The sequence below is a fragment of the Saccopteryx leptura genome, chromosome 3 (assembly GCF_036850995.1).
Source record: "Saccopteryx leptura isolate mSacLep1 chromosome 3, mSacLep1_pri_phased_curated, whole genome shotgun sequence".
In the NCBI taxonomy this organism is placed as follows: Eukaryota; Metazoa; Chordata; class Mammalia; order Chiroptera; family Emballonuridae; genus Saccopteryx; species Saccopteryx leptura.
The window spans coordinates 96,794,775-96,817,494 of record NC_089505.1 but is presented as its reverse complement, the minus strand read 5'-3'; the positions used below and the strand labels follow the sequence as shown (position 1 = coordinate 96,817,494).

The 22,720-nt window shown below is 45.1% G+C and overlaps 1 protein-coding gene across 2 annotated transcripts in view; it reads left to right on the top strand.

The window, feature by feature from the left end:
- Positions 1–22,720, top strand: part of CAPZB (capping actin protein of muscle Z-line subunit beta) — a 135,234-nt gene that overhangs the window by 38,370 nt on the left and 74,144 nt on the right. The window lies entirely within an intron of this gene.

Sequence of the window (22,720 nt, the reverse complement as noted above, 5' to 3'; positions counted from 1 at the left end):
CATCACATAAGTCTTTTTCTCATTTAAATCACCTTTGCAAGCTTCCTGTTAATGACTGTGCAGTGTCATCTTAGTGCCGTACCGTAGTTTACTTATCCTGAGTATTAAGGTTGTTTTTACTGTTTGCTACCATAAATAATGTTGACATGCATGTCTGTGTAAAAGCTTTCTGTAAGAACTTTGCAGAATTCTGGGCCGGAGGATTTGTACCTGAAAAACATCCCCCCCCCCCCCCCAATTTGAAACTTTTTCCTGCAAAATTGCTTTCTAGATACCTTCTCTGAATGTCACCTACTTTTTGCAAGTGCATACTTTCGCCCAGATCAGTTCTAGATTTCCGGCAGATGGCTCCTTTATGTCAGGTTGAGGTGTGAGGTGGGGAGTGGCAGGGAAGTGAGTGCAAAAGCCAACCTAAGCCCTATGAAGACAGCAATGCCCTGAGGAGCCAGAGTGCAGTTATTTTAGCAAAATCTTAGATTTATGACCTAGACAGGTGTAGGCATGTTCTATACTCTGAAAATAATCACTTTTTGTCTGTCTGCCGTTTTCAGGAAAGGTTATTTTATGTGATTGATGGGAGGGCAGCTGCACCTGTGAGACCTCGGTTCCGGGTGTTGGAAACACTGTGCGGGCAGCCCTGGGGGAGGGGCGTGCAGGCTACAGGAGAGACGGGTTGAGGATGTTTACACATATGTCCCTTTCCAACCGGACACTCTTGCCAAAGTTTATCGGTGATCAAAAATCTGGACAGAGTTATTCAACCTTGGATATTTGGGGGGCCAGAGGGGCCTGTGAGCCCACTAAATATCCAAATTTTTGTATGTGTGTGCATTTCTCTGTGGAGTGGGTCTGTAGCTTTCATCACGTTAGCTCTGGCCTCACAGGGTAGGAACTGTTAACTACCCCTAGAGGGTTTTGTGCCTTACTTAAAGAGAAAGGCCACCTGGTCACATTCCAGTTGGCAGCCACCACACACCCACTTTGTGGTCTTGGTCAGGTGGCCCAGTCTCTGGGCCTCAGTTTCCTCATTCAAGAAGGGCTAGATACCCTATAGGCACTCAGATTTACATCCAAAATATTTGAATTTTGTTGATTTTAGTAAGGTGACCAACTTTTTTACATAGAAAAGGAGGACGAAAATAAATTGAACAATATCATAAATAAAAGAAACATTTTATTTATTGCAACAGTAATACTATAATGTGTTAAATGCATAATAAAAACATTTGTAATATTTTAATTGTAATTATGCTTACATGCCTATTAATTTTTAATAATAACTGTAAGAAAAAAGTACTCATTTAGATACAAATATGTCATATCACATGCAATGGATCAACTCTGCATCGATTGAATAATTGAATATGGACATTTACAGATTAGTCTTCCAGTATCAAAAAGGAAGACATGTAGGAGGGCACTTTTCGAGGGAGGACAACTTACAAAAGGACTTTGCTCCCTAAAGGAGGACGATTGGTCACCTTAATTTTAGAGAAAGGGAGAGGGAGAGAGAGAAAAACATCAGTTTGTTTTTCCACTTAATGGTGCATTCATCGGTGCTTCTTGCATGTGCCCTGACCAGGGATCGAACTTGCAACCTTGGCGTATCAGGATGACACTCTAACCCAGTGGTCCCCAACCCCTGGGCCACGAACTGGTACCGGTCCATGGGCCATTTGGTACCAGTCCGCAGAGGAAGAATAAATAACTTACATTATTTCCGTTTTATTTATATTTAAGTCGGAACGATGTTTTGTTTTTTTTTAAAAATGACCAGATTCCCTCTGTTACATCTGTCTAAGACTCACTCTTGACCCTTGTCTTGGTCACGTGATACATTTATCCGTCCCACCCTAAAAGCCTGTCTGTGAAAATATTTTCTGACATTAAACCGGTCCGTGGCCCAAAAAAGGTTGGGGACCACTGCTCTAACCCACTGAGCTACCTGGCTGGGGTAAAATTAAATGAATTTTGGCTTATGTGGTTTTGAAAGGCAGCCATGGATCAGAAACTGACCTGAGCGGCCTTGTATCTATTTCCTAACAGCTGAGCCCTGAGTAAGGTGATGTTAATGTGGTTCTATTATACAGTGTATTATTTATTTTTAAACAGCATGAGTTTTTAAAAATCCTTTTTTAAAAACGTAAGACATACTCATTATACAGGAGGGTTTGATTATTTTAAGTGTTTTGGGGGGTGTGGGTGAGGGGAAGGTATGAAATCAAACCAGTACTAAGCATCCACATGCTTACACCCTCTGTGCCCTGAGTTATTTGAATGAATGCAAATAACTAAGGTTCTTTTAGTGCAGTTGGTGTAAGGGCCACACAAAGGAGCTGTAGTTTTATGGTGTGCAGAAGGCAGCCAAACTAAGCCAGAAGCCACGGAACTTTCCTAAAAACAACCCAGGACTGGAGACTCTACAGTGCCTGGTGGCATCTCCGAGGAAAGCAGAGCTTTCCAGTGCGAGGCTTTCTGGTGATTTTTGAGGGTGCCATGCCTTTTCAGTCTGTTAAAGCACCGGGCTGCTGCGAGGCTTCATTTGGGGCTGCCTTCGCTCCTTCCCTTCCAGGGGCTTCCCCGGACCATTGCCTAATGTCCAGTAAACACTGTATTCATACAGGCCTTGAAGCCTGGCTTAGATGAGGCTTAGTGCAAAGGAGTGTCTTTTTAAAATAATTTTTAAAAATTTTTATTTGATTTTAGCCAGAGAGGAAAACAGACAGGAACATCAATCTGTCTGTGCCCTGACCGGGGATTGAACTGGAAACCTCTCTGCTTCGGCCAGTGCTCTAGCCAGTGCAGCTATCTGGCCAGGGTGAGAGAGTGTTGATTTAAATTAAAAAAAAAAAACTTTATGGAAAATTTCAAGCAGGTAATATGATGAGCCCCATTTACCTATCAACATGGCCAATCTTGTTTCTTCTATACCTGCCCACTCCACCTTGCCCCAGCTTGAATCAGATCTTCTGGTTTAATTTTAATGAGCAGTCTGGGTCTCTCGATTCTGGGAACAGAATTCTCCTAAACTCTGTACCAAGATCTAAACAAGTGGGATTGTTGGCTTTTGTTTTTGAAAACTGTTCATTTAGAAATGCTTTATCCTCTTTTTAATGATTAAAAAAACAAAGCTTGCGTATTAGCATTGGAAATCCCAAAGTTCAAAGACTAAAGCCCCTTTGTAATTCCAGCATCTGGAGCTGTCTACTGTGATGAGTTGGAAGGGCTCCTGTGGATACTCCTTGTGTGCTTTGGTGCAACGGGGGTGGGGGTGGGGGTTGGGGGGTGGGGGGAGTGGTGGCTGTTTTCCTTCTTCTGTTCTGGGTCCTTCCCCATCAAGCCACCCCCCACCCAGTGTCACCATGGCCTCTGCCTAGGGAGGGTATGAAGTGGTTCTCTCTTTAGTTCTAGAGTTCTGAGTGTGTTGGTGACACATTGGGTGTATATTGTGAAAAGGGGTGAATGTGCACATCACCACGCTCCAATCAGTGGCTTGTTCTTTATAGGCATGCTGCGTGCTCAGTGAAGTTAAATGAATGTGCTCTGCCCACTCCCACCGGGCCAGCGGGACCCTCTCTTGCTGCCTTGAAACACTTCTCTCCACGGGCTGGCTGGGCAACAAAGCCCAGTCCCAGAGAAAATGCAGTGCTCCTAAGTACACCTTCCACGTTCACTTTACTTCCAAGAAAGAAAAGTCCCAAAGCAAACGAACTCAAGTGTTCAGGCCACCGGTGTGCCACGTGTCTCTGCCCTCTGAATGCGGGGCGGGGAGAGCCCCCAGGCTGTGGGATGCAAGCTGCACAGCCAAGAAATGCCTGGCGAATCGCCTGGAGTTTTCACTCCTGCTTATTATTCTGTTATGTGTATTTTCTAATTGCATTATCTATTTTGAAAGCGTGGTTTTTAATGTAATGTTCTGTCTGAAGGATGAACTAGAGTAAATTAGTAGAGTTGGATGCAGTAATACCTATGCAGAGACTAAGTCACTGCACTTAGGGGACCTCGGCTTGGATGTCAACCAGCCTTTCCTCATGTTGTTCATTGGTGCACGTGCCACAGGCTTTAGCAACGTGGCAGCTCCTGCTTTGGATCCAGGGTTGCCATCCAGAACAGTTGGCGTTAGTCTGAACTAAAATTTACCCTTTGACTGTGGGGAAAGGTTGGCTGAGCTGCCAGCGTTGAATTTCAGAAGAAATGCTTAATCAATCTACCTAAGAGAGGAAATTGTTGTTACACCACCTCTCCCAGCATCTCTTTCTAACACGTGTTCATTATAAATGTATCCTTTATTAAAGTGTTTCCTGAATGATTATGCCTGGAAGTACTTTCTAAGCAGTTTATTGGACTTGTCAGTAATACATGTGTGTTTTACTTCAGCTGTTGGCAAAATTGGTAGCCACCCCCTGTCTGGTTGTACCCTAGCCTTGCTCTGCTTTCGTATTCCTGGGCAAAGGATGGGGTGGCAGCCCGAGAAGCTGTTGAGGTGCTAGCTTCTAGGACCTCGGTTCCCTCAAACACGGACAGACAAAAAAAGAAGACAGCAGCAGACTCCACAGGGCGGACCGGAACAGGAATAAAGAGCTAGGCTGAGAGGTGCATATACACCATCATCGAGTCCCTGCGCTTAACCCGGGAACGCTGCGATGGGGAGTGGTTTCAGAGCTGTGTCATGGGCAGGAGACAGGCAGGACTTGGAGTGTTGGGCCAGGAGGTGAGCTGCTTTGTGAGGGAGGACATGAGGGCTTGCTTCAGGTATCTGAAGGGATGTTGCGTGGCTAAGAACTTGCACATCTTGGGGATGGCTCTAGAGGATGAAGGGCTGAGAGTGCACAGAAGTCAAGGGAGTAAGGAAGAGCAGTTCACAGCAGCTGTGTGAAAACGGGCTGCCTCGCCTGGGTCCTGGCGAGGTTTCCTCCTCTGGCCATCCACGCCAAGGCTAAAGGACACAAGGCTGTAGGGATTTTTAAGGGGGAAGTAGGTTTCTGAGGTCACTGACTTTCTGTGATTCTTCAGCAAGTCAGACTTTACTAGCGGATACCATCATTTCCCATGTGAATGCGAATGTGTGGAGTTGTGCTGTGTGGGGAAGAGGCTGCAGTTGTTTCGGTGGCTTTATGACTTCGGTTCCAATCGGTGTTGGCCATTGATGTGAACAGGGCAGCTCTGTACTCCGTCTCACCTTCCTGTGTGGGAGTTGTTGGAATCCCTGCCAAGAGACGTGTTGTTCTCTGTCTCTCCCGTGGGTTAGACTAAGGCCAGGAGACCTCTCTTCCACAGGCATCTCTTCTCCAGGATGTGCCACCACCCTCCATCCCCCCTTGAACTTTTGTGGTCTTGTGTGGAACTCGCTGATTTTTACATCCTGCAAGAATGAATCCTGGCTGATGAGTAAATCTGTTTTCTATCATCGATTGGAAACGGATTCCTAGCCCTGCTCCCTTGCTCTGGATTTAATCTTCCTATGAGAATCAGCTGAGGCATTTTCCCTAGTCAGAGGACGTCCCAACTTTGTCCAGCTGCCCACTGTTGATGACCTTGAAGGCTGTTCAGGGCCATCAGCCTCGGGGTGGGGTGGGGGGAGTCAGGCACACATCTGTGCTGTTATAGCCTTTGAACAACATGATGTGTTTGAGAGCAGATTGCCTAGTCCGTACATGGCAGGCTGTTCCTCCACAGAGTGTCTAGTGAAGCAGCACAGGAAGCCAAGCAAGGGAGAACAGATCTGGGTTCAGATTCCGATTCCACGTGGAGCTCAGCTGAGTCCCGTGGCCTCAGAGGCAGTGGGAACTTCAGTGGTTGTTATTTAGAGTACTTTGGTTTGTTGCTCAGCATGGGGATGCTTGGGAAAACCTCCTCTTTCCACTCAGCATGCTCTGGGTTTCCTTAAGTGTACTTCCTAATTGAATTTTCTCATTAAAACCTGCTTTCCCAGAGGTATAGGCCAGCGGTACACTTTTGAGCTGGTAGGAGACTGGCCAGCTCTTTTTCTTTTGTCACTAACTTTATTGAGGTATAATTGAAGTGTACCGAGCGGCACTGCGCACATTTAAAGTGGACAATTTGATTGCGATTGTTTCTGTTTGTTTTATGATAACATGGAACATCTGCCTCTCTGAGCTCCCATTCCTCCTGGGTCTGATCCTGCTCTCCCCAGCTCTCCAGCTCTTATTAAGCAGTGAGTCCAGCTGGCAGAGCTGTCACAAGTGTTTCCGTAATCATTCCCACGATCCTGTAAGTGAGGAGCGTGACCTCGGAACCATGTGCCCGGTCCCCTCCCTGCCGTAGGAGGAGGTGGGAGGTAAGCACAATACTTGGATGGATGAATTCCCTGTCTGGGGCACTGCCGGGAAGCTGAGCAGTTGTAGGCCATCCAAACATTGCCATTCTCCTGGGATTCAAGGGTGAGAAGGCGAAAGTGAATTGATTTCCACCTTCATGTTAGAAGAACTTGCCTAGTAAAACAGTCCCTCTGCTTTTCTAAGCTCTCCTGTGGTGCCTCTCATTCATTTTGCTCATGGAACTTATGAGCTAAGTATAAGAAAATTGGCAAACTGAAGCAAAGATGCTTTCTTTTTGTGTCATGAAGCCCTCCCACTGGCGAGGTTGGAGGCTGGCTCTGATTAGTAAGTCCCTGGTAAACAGTTTACTCCCTTTCCCTGGGCGGGTGGAAATATGGGGAGAATGCATTGCTGGTTTTGGAATACTGGAAGGGGGTCTAGCTGTGACAGTACCTGGAGTAAGTTTCACTGCCCATTGTGTTTGGTTCCTAATCACTTCTCCAGTGGTGAAGAGTCTCCATTTCAGACCCAGTCTTCCCGACTGTGCGGAAAGTGCACAGCTTCTTAGGCTGGCTGCTTCTGTGTTCTGTATTTATTCACAGGACCAAGAGACAGGAAAGGATTGATGTTACCATTTATTTCCTTTATTGGAAATTAGCAGCATCCCACTCAAAAACATCTTTAGGGAAGTGTGTCCCCTGGACTCTGTTGGGTAGTGTGTGGCTTTGACTGTAATGTAGGTGCGGAGCTTACGAACTAGAGCTGATTAGGGTAACGACACCCCAGCCTTGAGTCAGTCAGCTCCGTCTCCTCAAATTTCTCCCTTTCCTGCTCTCAGAAGCAAATTGTGAGGGCCAGAGTGACATTTCTTATATTCCTAGAAGACCTTACTAACTTAAGGTCCCAAATTGCAAGGCTCCGTGCTTTTGTATACATCTTGTGTGAATTTTTTGTATAAATTAGTCATTAGAGAATTTATATGCCTGGGTGAGAAACAGTTTTCTCTACTACGGAATGGATAAACACTATTCTGGTAAGTCTAGCATTCGTATTCGTAAAGAATTGGTCTATGAACAAACCGCCCTTGGGTTTCTGCTTTGCACAGGTACGTACTGGAGTAGGCCCAGCCCGGTTCTCGGGACCCTCTCTCGCCCTCTTTGAGCAGCAGTCAGGCCATTGGGCTCAGCAGGCCCCAGGACTTCCTAGTGCTCACAGTCACCGCCGTGCTGTGCTGGGCACACACAGTCCAGCACTGTTTGCTAGAGGTTGGCAGAAGGCCAGAGGCCTTTATTTTGAAATTTTAGATTATATCCATTTACCTTTTTTCCCCTATTTCTCTTCTTTGTTGACTTAACATGTAAAATTTATGGAGCAATGACTGTGTCCCAGGTATGTGCTAAGGGCTGTGGAAGGATTACCCCCACTTGATCCTTAAAATAACAGTACGAAGTATGTGCTCTTTTACCCTCATTTTATACATAGATTGGGAAGTCTGAGGCTCAGCAGAGTTGACTAACTTGCCCAGGGTCATACTACTAGAACCTGGTAGAGTCAGGGTTTGAATGCAGACCGCCTCTCTCAAACTTGTATCCTTAACTCTAGAGTGCTACATTATTACCTCACTTGCTGCTCCACTGGGCAAAGTCATGCTAAGTAGCTCCTCTTTTGGAGACTTGTAAACAAAGGTGGCCGTGGTTCTTAGGACAAGAAAGGGAGCAGTGGGCTGACTGCCAGACAGTATGGGTAATGGTTAGGTACGTAGGCTTTGGGGTCAGGCAGACCTGCCGTTGAACACCACTGCCACCATTGATGACATGTGTAGCCTCACCACGCTGTGTGTCTCGCAGTCTCCACATCTGACAGAATAAATACTATTTCTTACCTTCTAGTATTGTTTTTTCTTTTAAAACTTTTATTGAATGTATTGGGGTGGCACTGGTTAATAAAATTACCCAGGTTTTAGGTGTACAGTTCTACAGTACATCATCTGTATATTGCAGTGTGTGTTCCCACCCCAAGTCAAGTCTCCCCACATCACCATCTGTCCCCCCTCTATCCTCCTCCACCCCACCTCCCAGCCCTCTTTCCCTCCTACAGTCCCCACACTGTTGTCTGTAAGTTTTTTTCCTTTGCTTAATCCTTTTACCTTTAAATTAACTGAGATGTTGACATATTAAGCTCTTAGACCAATACCTTAATAACTTTTAGATATTATTTAATGCATTTTAAGCCCTTAAGTCTGAGCCTGCCTGGAGTAACAACTCAGTGGAAGTTGTGTTGTTGGGCACAGCCTGCTTTAGGTGGTAGTGTGAGAAATGGTAATTACAGTACACTTTGGTATTTGGTATTAGTAGTTCCCCGTTATCAGAAAGATATTTTAGAATGGGAACTTGTTGCTTCCCTTTCTTTATTTTTATTTATTTTTGCTTCCTGAAGGACTTTAAGCCCCTTACTCAGCCACAAACTTTCTTGAGACGCAGCACTCAGCATTCAGTTGAGGATGGAAGGAAAGAAGGCTTTGAGCTTGACTCTAAGGAAACATGTCTGTTGATGGAGGAGCCGTGTTATCGCTCATAAAGATCACTTTCATCTAGCCCAAAAGAACCAAAGGGGCCGCCCTGGCTGATTGGATTTTCAGCCTCTTGTTCCATGGCTGCCTACTTGCATGCCTTTAGCTAATTAATGTTAACTTCATAAATGGAGGTGTTTCTGTGTTTTTTAATTTTTCCATTTATTAGAGAGAGAGAGAGAAAGCATCAACTCATTCCACTTAGTCATTCTTTTTAGTTGAATACTCATTGGTTACTTCTCATATGTGCCCTGACCAGGGATCAAACCTATGATCTCAGGGTGCTGGGAAGACACTCTATCCATGGAGCCACCCAGCCTGGGTCTGTGTTTTAATTCCATATAGGAATATTAGAATCTTGTGTCCTCTGGAACTAAACTGTGTAAGAGCATGGTGATGATACCTATTTTTAGTGAACACAATATGTTTAAAGAACCGTGCTAATTTTTTTTACATACATATACTTTATGCTTTTGTCCTCAAAACAACAATGCAAGATACGTATTATTATTATTGTTATTATTACTCCCACTTAACAGATGAAGGAATTGAGGTTCAGGAAGGTGAAGGACTTGTCCAGAGCTCCATTGCTGGGATATGGCAGATGAAAGATTAAAACCCTTGTCTGCCCTACTTCTGATATTTTTCTGTTTGTTTTCGTTTTGCCACCCATAGACTGGCATGGTGGCCTGTGTAAGGTCTTAGATAGAGAAGGATCTTATTTTTAGGCATCTTCATACCTGGTGGGTTCTGACAACTGGAAGTGGGGGAGCTTTGTGATGGGTCTTAGGTTCGATTTACAGATTTATCACAATGTAAATGTTGCATTGGGCTTTTCTGTCACCGGTATGTATTAGAGCTTTGCTGTTATATTTGGGGAGGGGTGCTAGAGGACTGGTCCCTGTTGCAGGAGTCTGTGGTCTCTGGTGTGTGCCCACGGTTGGTAGTTTGGAGTGCAGTACCATGGTCCACAGCTGCCCTCTAGCTGGATAAGGGCCTGCAGAGACTGGGGAGGGGGGCTTCCACATTTATAGGCATTCGAAGTAGGAGTTCAGGACCCGAGGAAAGAGATGGGCCAAGTGCTTTGCTTAATGGATAAACATTGTGTTCTTTTCCTCAAGCCTCCCTTCGGACATAAGTCACAAGGCAACACTGCCGCCTTCTAGAAATACTTGGATTGATGGAGCCTTTATTTTTCCCCCAAATCCTTTAACTGTTGCTGCTTTCCCATTAACACTCATCCATTTGTGCTGTTTGCAGGTGGGACCCTGGGTCTCCCCCACACCTTTGGAGGCCATGTGCAGTGTGTGATTGGCGTTAACCTGTGGCCAAATGTTACAGATGTCATCCAGGCCATCTTATAAATCAGCTTTGGGGAAGGTTTATGTGAATTGGCTTCTGTTATGAAAATGGGAGTTTACTTTCCTTAGCCTTTGTCAGTGAACATGTGGATGAGGTTTTTTTTCCAAACTTTTGTTTTTTTAACTCGTATTTGGAATACAGGGACACTGCTCTCATCTTCTTCGACTTCCATGAAGGGCTTCTTGAATTTCTTGTGCCATCAAGGTAGAAATGGACAGCATGTATGGCATCCATTGAAGACATCTCGGGATTGCCCTTAATTGTGTGTCTGACTACCAGTTGACAAAGTGGAGGGATTAGTCACTTGTTACATGAAACCAGCCAGGATCGTGCAGAGGCAGCAGCTGTAGACATCTGTGAAACATTAATGATCAGACAATAGGTAATGGCGCCTTGCAGATCATCTGAAGGGGTCCAGGAAACTATCAACCAGAGAAACTGTCTAAAAAGTCTTTAGTGTTTTTGAGAAATCCACCCTTCAGTGATAGTTTTTGTGAGAATACAGTCTGTAATTCAAGGTGACAGGAGATTTTAGAATTTGGGAATATAGAATTAATTGTCCATAATTTGCCCAGCCTGGGAGAAGAGGCTCACTGTCCCTTTCTGATTTTGTGAGCTAACAAGTTGTTTTCTAGAATCCTTTGAAATTAATTTTAGTTTGAGTTAATGCTTTCTAGGGACTGTTTGGTCATAGGAGCAGACCTGTGTATTTGTTCTGTGTCCTCTGTCATTCATTGCTCAGGATTTGGACAAGTCACTTAACTTTTTTTGTGTGTGTGGCAGAGACAGAGTCAGAGAGAGGGACAGACAGACGGGAAGGGAGAGAGATGAGAAACATCAATTCTTCGTTGCGGTTCCTTAGTTGTCCATTGATTGATTTCTCATATGTGCCTTGACCGAGTGGGGGGCTACAGCAGACCGAGTGACACCTTGCTCGAGCCAGTGACCTTGGGCTCAAGCTGGTGAGCCTTGCTCAAACCCAGTGAGCGCGTGCTTAAGCTGGCGATCTTGGGGTCTCAAACCCGGATCCTCCGCATCCCAGTCTGATACTCTATCCACCACGCCACTGCCTGGTCAGGCGTCACTTAACTTTTTTGAGCCTTGATTTACATACTTTTTTGTTAAACTGGGATAATAGTGCCCATCTCCTGGAGCTTTTGTGAGTCTCTCCCAAAACCCACACTTGCATATGCCCTTAGCAAAAACCCACCTGTGCATGTGCCCTGAGCAAACCTTAGTTTTCTTTACTTTCTCTTTTGAAATTGGTTTGCATTTTGGATACTTAGTATTCTTGATAAAGAACAATTAATTCGGAAAACAAAATTATATAAATGATATGTAAGCATTCTTTAAAATGTCATTGTTAATTTTAATAAAGAATTTTATTAAATATAGTGGTGTTGTATTTTAATCTAGCTCCAGTCTTAAAATTTTGGACTTGATTAAACTGCAAGTAGGTAGAAAGCACTAAACTGTATAATCAAGAAATTTGTTTCCTGGTCCTGGTTCATTTGCTATTTAATAGCAAGTCTTAGTTTCAAATAAGTCTGTGCCTCAATTCTAGGTCCCCTTTAGCGTAACATTTTTGTAAATCTGTGTTTTAAAATCTAGAGAGGTAGAGGGAGACACACCCAAGATGAAATGCTCATTCACCCATCTGGCTCCTTAGCAGAGCCAAGAACAGTTCGTGAGAAATCTGGCCGGCAGCATCCGGAGCGGTGGATTTGTCAGCTGTCATCTGACCCAGGGTGTTTCCCTGTGGAAAGTCGTCCCCTCCACTCCGCACGGCAGAAGCATGAGTACTGATTGGGAACCTGGTTTTGGTGCATGGGACAATGGCCAGCAAGCTTTGAGTTATCAGTGGGGTCGACGGGGTGAAGGATGCAGGAGGAAAAGGGCACATGCTCCTGGAGGACGCAGAAGAGCACCAAATGGCCCTGTGCTCCGTGCTTGCATGCCTCGTGCTGAGCAGAGACTGCTCATTTAGAATGTGTTCGCCCAGTTGTGCCTCTTTCGTACCCCGATTGCTTAACCCTATTGAGAATGTTTGCTGTTCCCCTCAGTATACCAGGTCACCCTCAATCCTGGAACACAGAGACCGCTCTGTGTTCTGCAGAGATTTTGCGCCGTAAACGTGGACTCTTATCCAGAACCTTTTCCTAACCAACACTACAGCGAAGAGCTCCATCTCCTGAGCGTGATTCAGTTTGCATCTTTCGCTCCCCAAAGGGATGTGTAAGGGAAAAATCAGCTGGTGGCTGCTGTTGTACTCGACACAGCCTGCGTGTGGGTTGCTAAGTTTTGCTCTGGGATAAATAATACCAGGGAGAGAGGCAGTTGGAAATTCTTATTGATGGGTGGGGAGTCGAGGTGGTTTGGGGACTCTTGCTAGAGTTGTCCAATTTGTTTAGCTTTGATGGTCTTGGGAACATGAGTAAATAGGGAGAAGGTAAAGGGTGGAAATATTTCTTGGGGCCATCCTTGGTGCCAGAAAGGTCAGAGGGCTTCCAAAAGAAAGCTGAACAGGAGAGCACAGTGCACTACAGAACAGAAACACAGAGGGAAGATCTTTTGTGGGTAGATACGGAACTTGATCAACTCTTACTTGTTCTCTGCCCAGAAGGTTCTGTCCCTCTCCTTTTGGCTTTAGGGGCGCCACCAGCCCGTGCACTCCCTCACGCACAGGGCCAGGACACTACGTGGGGGGAGAGTTGTGGAAGTCTGCCTTTCTTTGTTGCTGCTTAATGACTTGGAAACTGAAATAACACCCCGCCTACCTTTCTAGAGACTGCTGGCAGGCTGAATGGAAAACCTGCGTCAAACGAGCAAAAATATCGGGGAGGAAAGGGCCCTTGAGCACCCAACGTCGTTATGTGAACAGCGCAGCAGATAAGCCATGTCCTTTATACTCTGAGAGAGCCCACCCATTTATATTTTTATTTTTTTAACTTATTTTTTAAAGGTGTATTTATTGATTTTAGAGAGAGATTGGGGAGTAGGAAGCATCAAACCATAGCAGTATTAGTAGCTTCTTGTAGGTGCCTTGACCAGGCAAGCCTGGGGTTTTGAACTGGAGAGCCCTATCATTTATGGAGGATGGACTGTAGGGGACCCCTTCTGGGCCAGATCCTGTGCCAGACACATTAACCTTATTCTCAGTGGCCCAGCAAGGTGGAGAGTGTTATTAGGCCTATGTTTTAAAAACTGAGGCTCCGAGGGATTAAATGATGGCTTTCTTAGTCCCACCCTGCAGGGTAAGCGGGACAGGAAGAATTTTCATTGTTAGATCATTCTGTACCTCTGGAGTCTTAGACTTCCTTGAGAAAAGAATGAAAGCTATGAGCCTTTAACCTTGAACAAATGTGCATACACACACACACCACAAACTGGGACTGGGACACAGGTCCCCAAGCTATGTTGTGAACCTGCAGTTCATTCCTTCTTTCTGAGTCAATTTTTTAAAATAGGTTTCTGATTTGGGTGCCATGGTAGATTAGAAGCAGCATTTCAGACATGGAGTGTAGCTGACAGCCTGCAGAAAAGAGAAGTTTAAGAAGCAGATGAAGGCCGTGTTCCAGGAGCATGCGCTCTTAACCTTGCCCCTTGGCCAGTGAGGAATGCTTTGACCTCCTTCGTTGCTTTGTCCTCTCTGTAAAAAACATGGACCTTGTAAAACATTTTAGAGGAAGAGTGGTACCTTGGTTATCTGGAAAAGTCACTGGGAGACGTTCCCAGCTCCTCAGTGATAACGAATCCTTGGCATGTTGGGGGTTCTAAGTACACAGGAGGGTGGCATCGTCCTTTCCTGCAGTTATTTTCTGGCTCTTCTCCCTGAGGTCACAAGCCCCTTGAGGGCCAGAACCACGTCTGACCAATGCAGCTCTGTGTCCCCGGTGCCTACCCCATCACGCACACGGCGGCTCAGGGACTGAACAAGTGGAAAGGTAGTCTGGAGTGTAGCAGGAACCTTCTCGGCAGGCAGGTAGGGGTTCAAGTGCTGATGGTGCCGCTGCCTGTGGGACCTTGTGAAAGTTTCTCTGAACCTCATTAACTCATCTGTAAGGTGAGGACCGAGGGGTCAGGATTTGGATGAACTTGAGAAGTCCCTTCAGATCTAAATTTCTGTGATCCTGGCAGAATTTTTTTTTTTTTTTGAAAGCAGAGACATGTAAAGTGAATACATTTTCATGGTGATCAAAATGACATCGACTCAGCCACCAAGTTGTGTGCTATAAAAATGGTTAATTTTCTGTTGAGTGGTTTTCTCCTCGGTTTTTTAAAGATGACATTGACCCAGCTATTATGACATATAGTAGACCCCAAAGGGTTAAAGGAAGCTTGACCTGCCAACTGGGCTGTCACTGTGACTTTGACTCACTGGTTATGGGGTATTCGATTTTCCCATGGGACCGAAAAGTCATCCGAAGGGAATGCTTGTATCTGTGCTTGGTGAGCCATCTCCCTCTGTGTGCTGTCGTCACTGTGTCCCTCCCAGAGATTCCATCAGAGGGCAGGCAGGAGAAGAAACACTTTTCTTTTTGTTAATACAAACTGCAGTTTTCCAGACTGACCTACAGACGAGTTGTTGGCTGGGCTGGCTAGTGAATCTTGCCCCAAATGGCCCTCAGCACAAATTGTTCCTGAGCCACATGGCAGAAAACAGATTCAACTTTTAAACAGAATTACTTGTTGGGTCACAGATTACACAAGACAAACCAGGGTTAGGTTAGACTCCATAACTGTGATAAATCAGCCTGGGCCCCAGTGAAGTTTGCCTTTTTGTTGTCTGTGAAGTATTCACTAAGCCTTTTGGGAATGTAAACGACTAAATGTCCTGATGAACTTGAGAACAGACAGTAAGGCCTCGAAGCCTTGGTTGGTTGTTTATGTGTAGACAGATGCTATTAAGTACAGATCTGCCATAGCCAGGCACTAGAGCAAGCCAAGCAGGACTTCTGCTCTGAAATCGGAGCAGTTTGAGTTACTGCTTGTCCTTGAAATTACAAACACTTTTATAAAAAAACACACTCAAACCATATACATGCCAATGAGGCTGTGGCACCATCGTCTTGCAGGTGGTCCCTCTGGAAAGCTCAGTCATCTCAGAATTTGGGGCTGCCTCTCATTCTCAGGAAGTAACCTTGTCCCATCTGTCCCATCTCTTAGAGTCTTTGACCACCCCCTTCCTCTCCAGCCACAGTCAAAGCCCTGGCTGCTGTGGAGGCCCCTCTGCTGGCTCCCCTGCTCCCACCCCCATTTCTGGTCAGACCATCTCCCCTCAGTCACCAGAGGCATTATTCTGTATCAGTTACTATTGCCATCCAACAAAATCAGCCCAAAACCTAGTGAGCTTTTCATTATCTCCAGTGGTTTCTTGGGCCAAAAGTTGAGGAGGGCCCTGGCTGGGTGGTTCTAGCTTGGGGTCTCATGTTGTTGCAGTCACACAGCTAAAGCTGGAGTGGTTGTGGACTGGCCAGGTGTCTCACTTCACAGGGTCTCAGGGTGTCTTCATGTGGCTTTTCTGCATGGGCTGAGTTGGGCTTCCTCACAGCATGGTGGCCTGGGGGCAGTTGAGCTGTTCACTTTGTAGCTTGGGGCTCCAGGCATGACCATTCAGCCGGCAAGGTTGGGGAAGGGGACACAGACTCCATCCCACCATGGGAAAATTGTCAGAGTCACATTGTAAGAGGGGCAGGTTGAGTGGGAAAGCTTGGTCTGGCCACTTCTGGGAAAATGTCATCTGTTTCACATTCTAAGACAACAGTATTTTTGTCATTTCTTTGGAAAAAATCTTTAGAGGCTCTCATCCCTTCTGGAGAAATAGGTTTTTAAAGTGCTAACAGCCAAATAGCATGGCAGAGAAGTCTACCCTGTAGAGTAGACAAAGGCAGAGTGCTGGGTGAAGGGAGGTTCCGAGCCTGGGCTGGAGCTGTGTGCAGCCCTGGGGTATAACCCAGCCTCGGCGTAGTCCCTTGCCACCAGGGCCACACGCCTCTATTTTGTCCTTCCTCCTGCACCTCGCTTGTGGAGCACGTTGCTGTGCTCTGCTCCTCCATGCCTGTCCTTGTATCTCGCTGTGCCTGCTGTCCAGAAAGGGCCCTCTGTGCTGTCTGGGACTCTCCTGCTCAGCCTGTGATAACCAGCTCACATAGCCCCTCTTTGGAGAAATCTTTTGAGTGATATTTCTTGTATAACTCAGAATGTCTGTGTACTGTGGAAGTATTTTCATTTTTGCGGTTTGGTGTGTTTATCATATTAAACTTGGAGCTTTCACAGGTTGGGACATGTCTGTCCTTTTGCATCCTCACCTAGAACACTGCATAAATGTTATTTGGTGAAGATTTCCAAATTACTCTTTGCACTCTTAGTTCATTCAGGAGGCCGACTGTTACTGTCTACAAAGAACGACAGCCTGAACAGGTGTCTGAAAATTCCTTAGTGTAGATATTTTTAAGCTATTGTGTTTTATTTGCCTTATTGTTTTGAAAAAAAATTGTTCTTGTATTAACAGTTGTTTTCTTTGTTGTAAGGCGATTTAAGCAAGTTTGTGTTTTCCTTTGAGTTATGTGAAAAACCAGCAGAAAGGGAAACATTCCCTAATTCTGTTTGTATACTTCGAAAAACACACACACCGCCGAAAACCTAAACTGACCCCATAGAGCCTCCCCGGCTTAAAGTAGGGTCACTGTCCCCTCAGTTCTTTTACATCCTAACAAGGACTCATCTTTGATTTTTCTTGCCACATGTGTTTTGACTTCATCCTAAGTTCCTGAAGACAGCAACTTCGTTATGTTCACCATTCAGCATCAAAAACAGTGCTTGTCACCTAGGAAACGGTCAAATAATTATCGAATGACTAATTGAATGGGCAGAGAATTCTGGAGAGTGAAGTGAAATGGTCATTCTTTCACTGTTTACCTTTCAACCTGGCAAGCACCAGCAGTGGAAGGTGGAACTGGTAACCCTCATTTTATGAAGGAAGTGTCTGGGATCAGTTAGGGTTTTGAAGGTGCCATCATGAGGAGAGTCCTTAGTCACAGGATGACAGTATACAAAATAAATAGAAAGCCACTGGTTAGAAGTAACCAGGGTGGGAAATCCTAGGGAAAATTGACTCACGAAGAAATATACATCAGAGTGTTAAAAAATATGCTGCATCTCTGTGCCCTGTTCTTGTACACATCACACAGATTGTGATTATTTGCCATTTTGTGGTTGGAACCAGGTTTCATTCACTGGAGCTGGTTCAGGGCCTGGCTCTCAAGGCATGGTTGTTGAAGTGAAACCTAGTTGCGGGTCTGCTGGGGGCTGTGGGAGGGCAGGGCAGGTGGGACTCTGTGGGTGCGTCTGCACTTGCTGTGGGGTACAGGACCAGTCAGCCTGAAGGCATCTGAAAGGCTGTCTAGCCCAAATCCCAGGCCACAAGGTGAAGTGAGCAGCCCAAGTCTCAGTCATTCAGTGACAGGGTAGACCTTGGTCTCTGAGCTCATGAATCCTAAGTCCTGTCTTTGCCTGCTCTTTATGTTTTTGTATTACCTTAAAAAAATACTTAGTGGAGTGAGAAAATGACAGTGAAACGGAGCAGAGAACTTGGAAATGAGCCTACGTGGTTGCTTAATCTACAACAGTGGAGCCGAGAATGCATAGCAGGGGAAGGATGGCCTCTTCAGTAAATGGTGTTGGGAAACCTGGTTGTTGCAGTCTGACACCATACACAAAAGTCAGCTCCAACTTCTTTAGCTATCCGATAACCATTAAGGAACATACTAACGTATATGTAAGAGTGAGCATCATGATATTATGAATACCCTCAGACCCACCATTTCATATAAAATCTACAAGAATATCAACTTCTGTTTTCCCATAGCCTTTTCCCCTTAAAACTACTCTTCTCAATCTTCTGAACTTTGTGTTTATCATTCCCTTGTCTTAGCCAATCAGAAAAAAAGCCTTGGCCCTGGCCGGTTGGCTCAGCGGTGGAGCGTCGGCCTGGTGTGCGGGGGACCCGGGTTCAATTCCCGGCCAGGGCACATGGGAGAAGCGCCCATTTGCTTCTCCACTCCCACCCCCTCCTTCCTCTCTGTCTCTCTCTTCCCCTCCCGCAGCCAAGGCTCCATTGGAGCAAAGATGGCCCGGGCGCTGGGGGTGGCTCCTTGGCCTCTGCCCCAGGCGCTGGAGTGGCTCTGGTCGCAGCAGAGCGACGCCCCTGGTGGGCATGCCGGGTGGATCCCGGTCGGGCGCATGCGGGAGTCTGTCTGACTGTCTCTCCCCATTTCCAGCTTCAGAAAAATACAAAAAAAAAAAGAAAAAAAGAAAAAAAGCCTTGCTGTATCAGCTTAAACTATACACATACACATACACATACACGTCTTGTCTATGTCTCAATTCTAGTTCCTTCTTGTTTTTGAGCTTGATAGAAGTGACAGCACCCTGGATAGTCCCCTGGGACTCGCTTTCTCACCCCCACCATCCATCCCTCTATTTCTGGGGGTCACTTGTGATACTGTATGGAGCTTAGATCATCTTGTGTTTTCATCATTCTCTTGTGCCATTTCCTGCTTGGACCCCTCAGGATTTGGGATGTCTCCCACGCAGAGGGTTCCAGTTAACTCTAATTTTAACTTTTTACAAGCTGTCATTAAGCTTTCCCATGCTGTTTGGCTTATGGGAAGCTTTTAGTCATTTACTAATTTAATGAAAATTATATATTCCATAGCCTTGGAAATTTGTAGTGAAATGTTTCCAGTTGGGATTAATTGGGATTAATGTGAAATAGGAGTAAAGCCATTTTGCAACAGCATTTTAGTGCTTTCATGTAGATACAGAGGGCTGTCTGGAAGGAAGCCTTCCTGCGACTGGCCCCGGTCGGGGGTAAGGCTGCGGTCAGCACGTTGAGCTTGGAGGTACGGACAGGCTCCATGGAAGGATTCAAGCATGGTCTTTTACGTGTTGACCTTCCCTGGTCAAGTTAATGGCTTCTTTTCCTAGCTATCACACTGCTTAGCTCCCTCCTGAATCCCAGTATGTTCTGGATTAAAGCTGCAGTGTAGCTAGGCCTACTTAGGTCTAAACTTTTATTTTAGTTCTCAGGAACATTGTTAATATCCAAGTAGAGACTATTTACAAAGACCAGAAGTTTGTGGGGAGGTGTTGAGTGGTCTGTGAATTAGAATTATATGTGCAGTTTTCTGGGCCTTTGCATTGATAAGAGCCTGCAAGTCTGCAGTCCTCAAAGCTGATTGTTTTACACCAGGGTTTCTCAAACTTGACTCTGCTGACACTTTGGGCCAGGTTGTTGGGTTCTGTTCTGTACATTGTAGGATGATTAGAAGCATCCCTAGTCCCTACCCATTAGATGCCAGTAGCTTCCCCCATCACAGTGACGACAACCAAAGTGGTCTCCAGACATTGCCAGATGTCTCGTTGGGGGCTTGTGGCAAAGGCAAAATCAGCCCCAGTGGAGTTCACACCTTTTGTTAAAATACAGACTTAATTTTTTTAGAGCGGTTTTAGGTTCACGGCAAAATTGTGCAGAAGATGCTGAGGCTTCCCCATACTCCCCGCCCCACACAGGCACGGCCTCCCCACTGTCGGCACTCCCGCCAGAGTTAGTGATGAACCTGCACCGACACAATATAATAACTTAAAATCCCGTTTCCATTGAGGTTCACTCTCGGTGGTGTACATTCTGTGGGTTTCGACAGTACACACAGGAACAGCTCGATGTTCCTGTCTCTCCCTGTCTCTCTCTAAATTAAAAAAAAAAAAGACATATCCACAATTTATAGTATACAGAGTAGTTTCACTGCCCTAAACGTTCTCTGTGCTCTGTTTATCTCTCTCCAACCCTTGGCAACACATCTTTTTACTGTCTTTAGAGTTTTGTCCATTCCAGAATGTCATAGAGTTGGAATCTCACAGTATAGAGCCGTTTTGGATTGATGTTAGTATTTCACTTGGTAATTTATATTTAAGATTCCTCCATGTCTTTTCATGGCTTGATAGCTCGTTTCTTTTTATTTTTTTTCAATTTTATTTTTCAGTTACAGTTTGCATTCAGTATTCTTTTGCATTCATTCCAGGTGGACAGCACAGTGGTTAGACAGTCATATACTTTATAAAGTGTTCCCTCCGATATTTCCAGTACCCACCTGGCACCAGACATAGTTATTACAGTATTATTGACTGTATGGCAGCTCATTTCTTTTCAGCCTGAATAGTATTCCATTGTCTGGGTGGACCACAGTTTATCCATTCACCTAATGAAGGACATCTTGGTTGCTTCCAGGTTTTGGCAATTATGAATAAAGCTGCTGCAAACATTCATCTGCAGGTTTTTGTGGGGACATAAGTTTTCAACTCCTTTTGGTAAAAACCGAAGGATACTGTTGAATTGTTACAGTAAGAACGTTTAGTTTTGTAAGAAACCACCGAACTATCTTACAAAGTGGTTGGACCGTTTTGCGTTCCCACCAGCAAGGAATCAGAGTTCCTGTGGCCCCACGTCCGTGTCAGCATTTGGTGTCACCAGAGTTCTGGATTTTGGCCCTTCTAGTAAGTGTGTGATGTAGCTCATTGTTTTAATTTACATTTCTGTGGTGATACATGATGTTGAGCATAACTTCACATGATGGTGGCATACGCTTATTTGCCATCTGTTTATCTTCTTGATTGTGGTGTCTGTTAAGGTCAGTGGCCTATTAGTTTACCCCCTTTAACTTGCTGACCTGAATCATTGATTGTTTTCTGTTCTTGCATGGCCAGTGGGGAACATAACTCTTTATGGAATTTGAACACCTACTTCTGATTTAGAGCAACAGCAAAGACTTCAAGGTTGGGTTGAGTGGGGTGAATGGTATAAAATACTTGTATTTTTAAATATTTAAAACCTGTATTTAGAAACATGTAGAAAATTCTCCCAAACACTTATTGCTATGAATTAAACAGTTCTCATATATTAATTAAATCATCACAAGAACCCTAAGAAGTTGATATTCTCCATTTCATGGATAAGCAGAACCTTGTGGAGGCTGACAGCTCTGCCCAAGGCTATGAGTTAATGAATGGCAGAACTGGGAATGGAATGTAAGTCTCTCTAATGTCAAATCAGCTAATCTCTGTTCTCAACCTTAGAAATGGTGTTAGAATGTCTTCCCATGCCAGTGGGCCAGACCCATGTCACCATGGCCTTGGCTGGCATGGAAGGCATGGCACAAGTAGGGAATTCATGGTGCTAGAACGTACACTGAGCGTGTGTGTGTCTTTGCCAGTTAGGCAGTTTGTGGTGTGTCCCAGAATAGTCACTGATAACCATCTTGAGCAGGGCACACTTTTTTATTCCTTTTTTAAAAGCAGCCTGCTGCATATACCATATTAGTTACCTGAAAATGAAAGCTTCCAGTTAACTTTATGTGTTATGTCTTTGATGAATGTAAACTAGATCCTTGTCCCCTGGCCTGTGTAAAGTTCATGTATCAAGAGTGTAGATGGTCATAGTCAAAGATTATATTTCATTACAGCTGAATGTGACATTTCCAGGATTAGTTTGTATATTTTATAAAATTTTTCTTTTTTAAGAGAGAGAAGGGGACAGGGACAGACAGGAAGGGATAGAGATGAGAAGCATCAACTTATCGTTATGGTACTTTTAGTTGTTCATTGATTACTTCTCATATGTGCCTTGACCCGGGGGCTCCAGCCGAGCCAGAGACCATGGGATCATGCCTGTGATCCTACTCTCAAGCCAGAGACCTTGGGGTTTCGAACCTGGGTCCTCAGCATCCCAGGTTGATGCTCTTATCCACTGTGCCACCACCTGGTTAGGCTGTGAAGACTCTTTAGCTCAGGGGTCAGGAACCTATGGCTTGTGAGCCAGATGTGGCTCTTTTGATGGCTGCATCTGGCTCGCAGACAGATCTTTAATAAAAAATATAACGTTAAAAATATAAAACATTCTCATGTATTACAATTCATTCATTTTCTACTGCTCATGTTCATGGTGGTCATTGTATGACTCTCACGGAATTACATTTTAAAATATGTGGCGTTCATGGCTCTCAGCCAAAAAGGTTCCCGACCCCTGCTTTAGCTTCTTGATTTAGGGCTTTTAAAAATTTCTGAGGTAGGTCCAACCAGAGCAGAGTCGAGATATAGGTCAGATAGGCCTCTGAGTAATTGTGTTGGGGACTCCATCAGCCTTTTTTGCACTTTTTAGATCTTCTCCATTTTACCTGGGCAGTCTTTCTCAACTCCTTTCTTGTTGGTCCTCCTGAGGTCTGGCCTTCTTTGTGGTAGCCCACTCTGCACTGAATTTACTTTGCACTTTACTAGTCTTATCCCCATGAAATTCCTTCCTTCCTTTCTGTTATTTATTACGTATTCATGGTGACCAGCACAGGGTGCTCTAGGTAATTAGTTGCAGTGTGAAATCAAACAAGGAGAGTTTGTGAAGCACCTGGGGCTGAGAGATGGCCCTCGGTAAACGGGAGTCAACTGTCTCCCAGGCCCCATG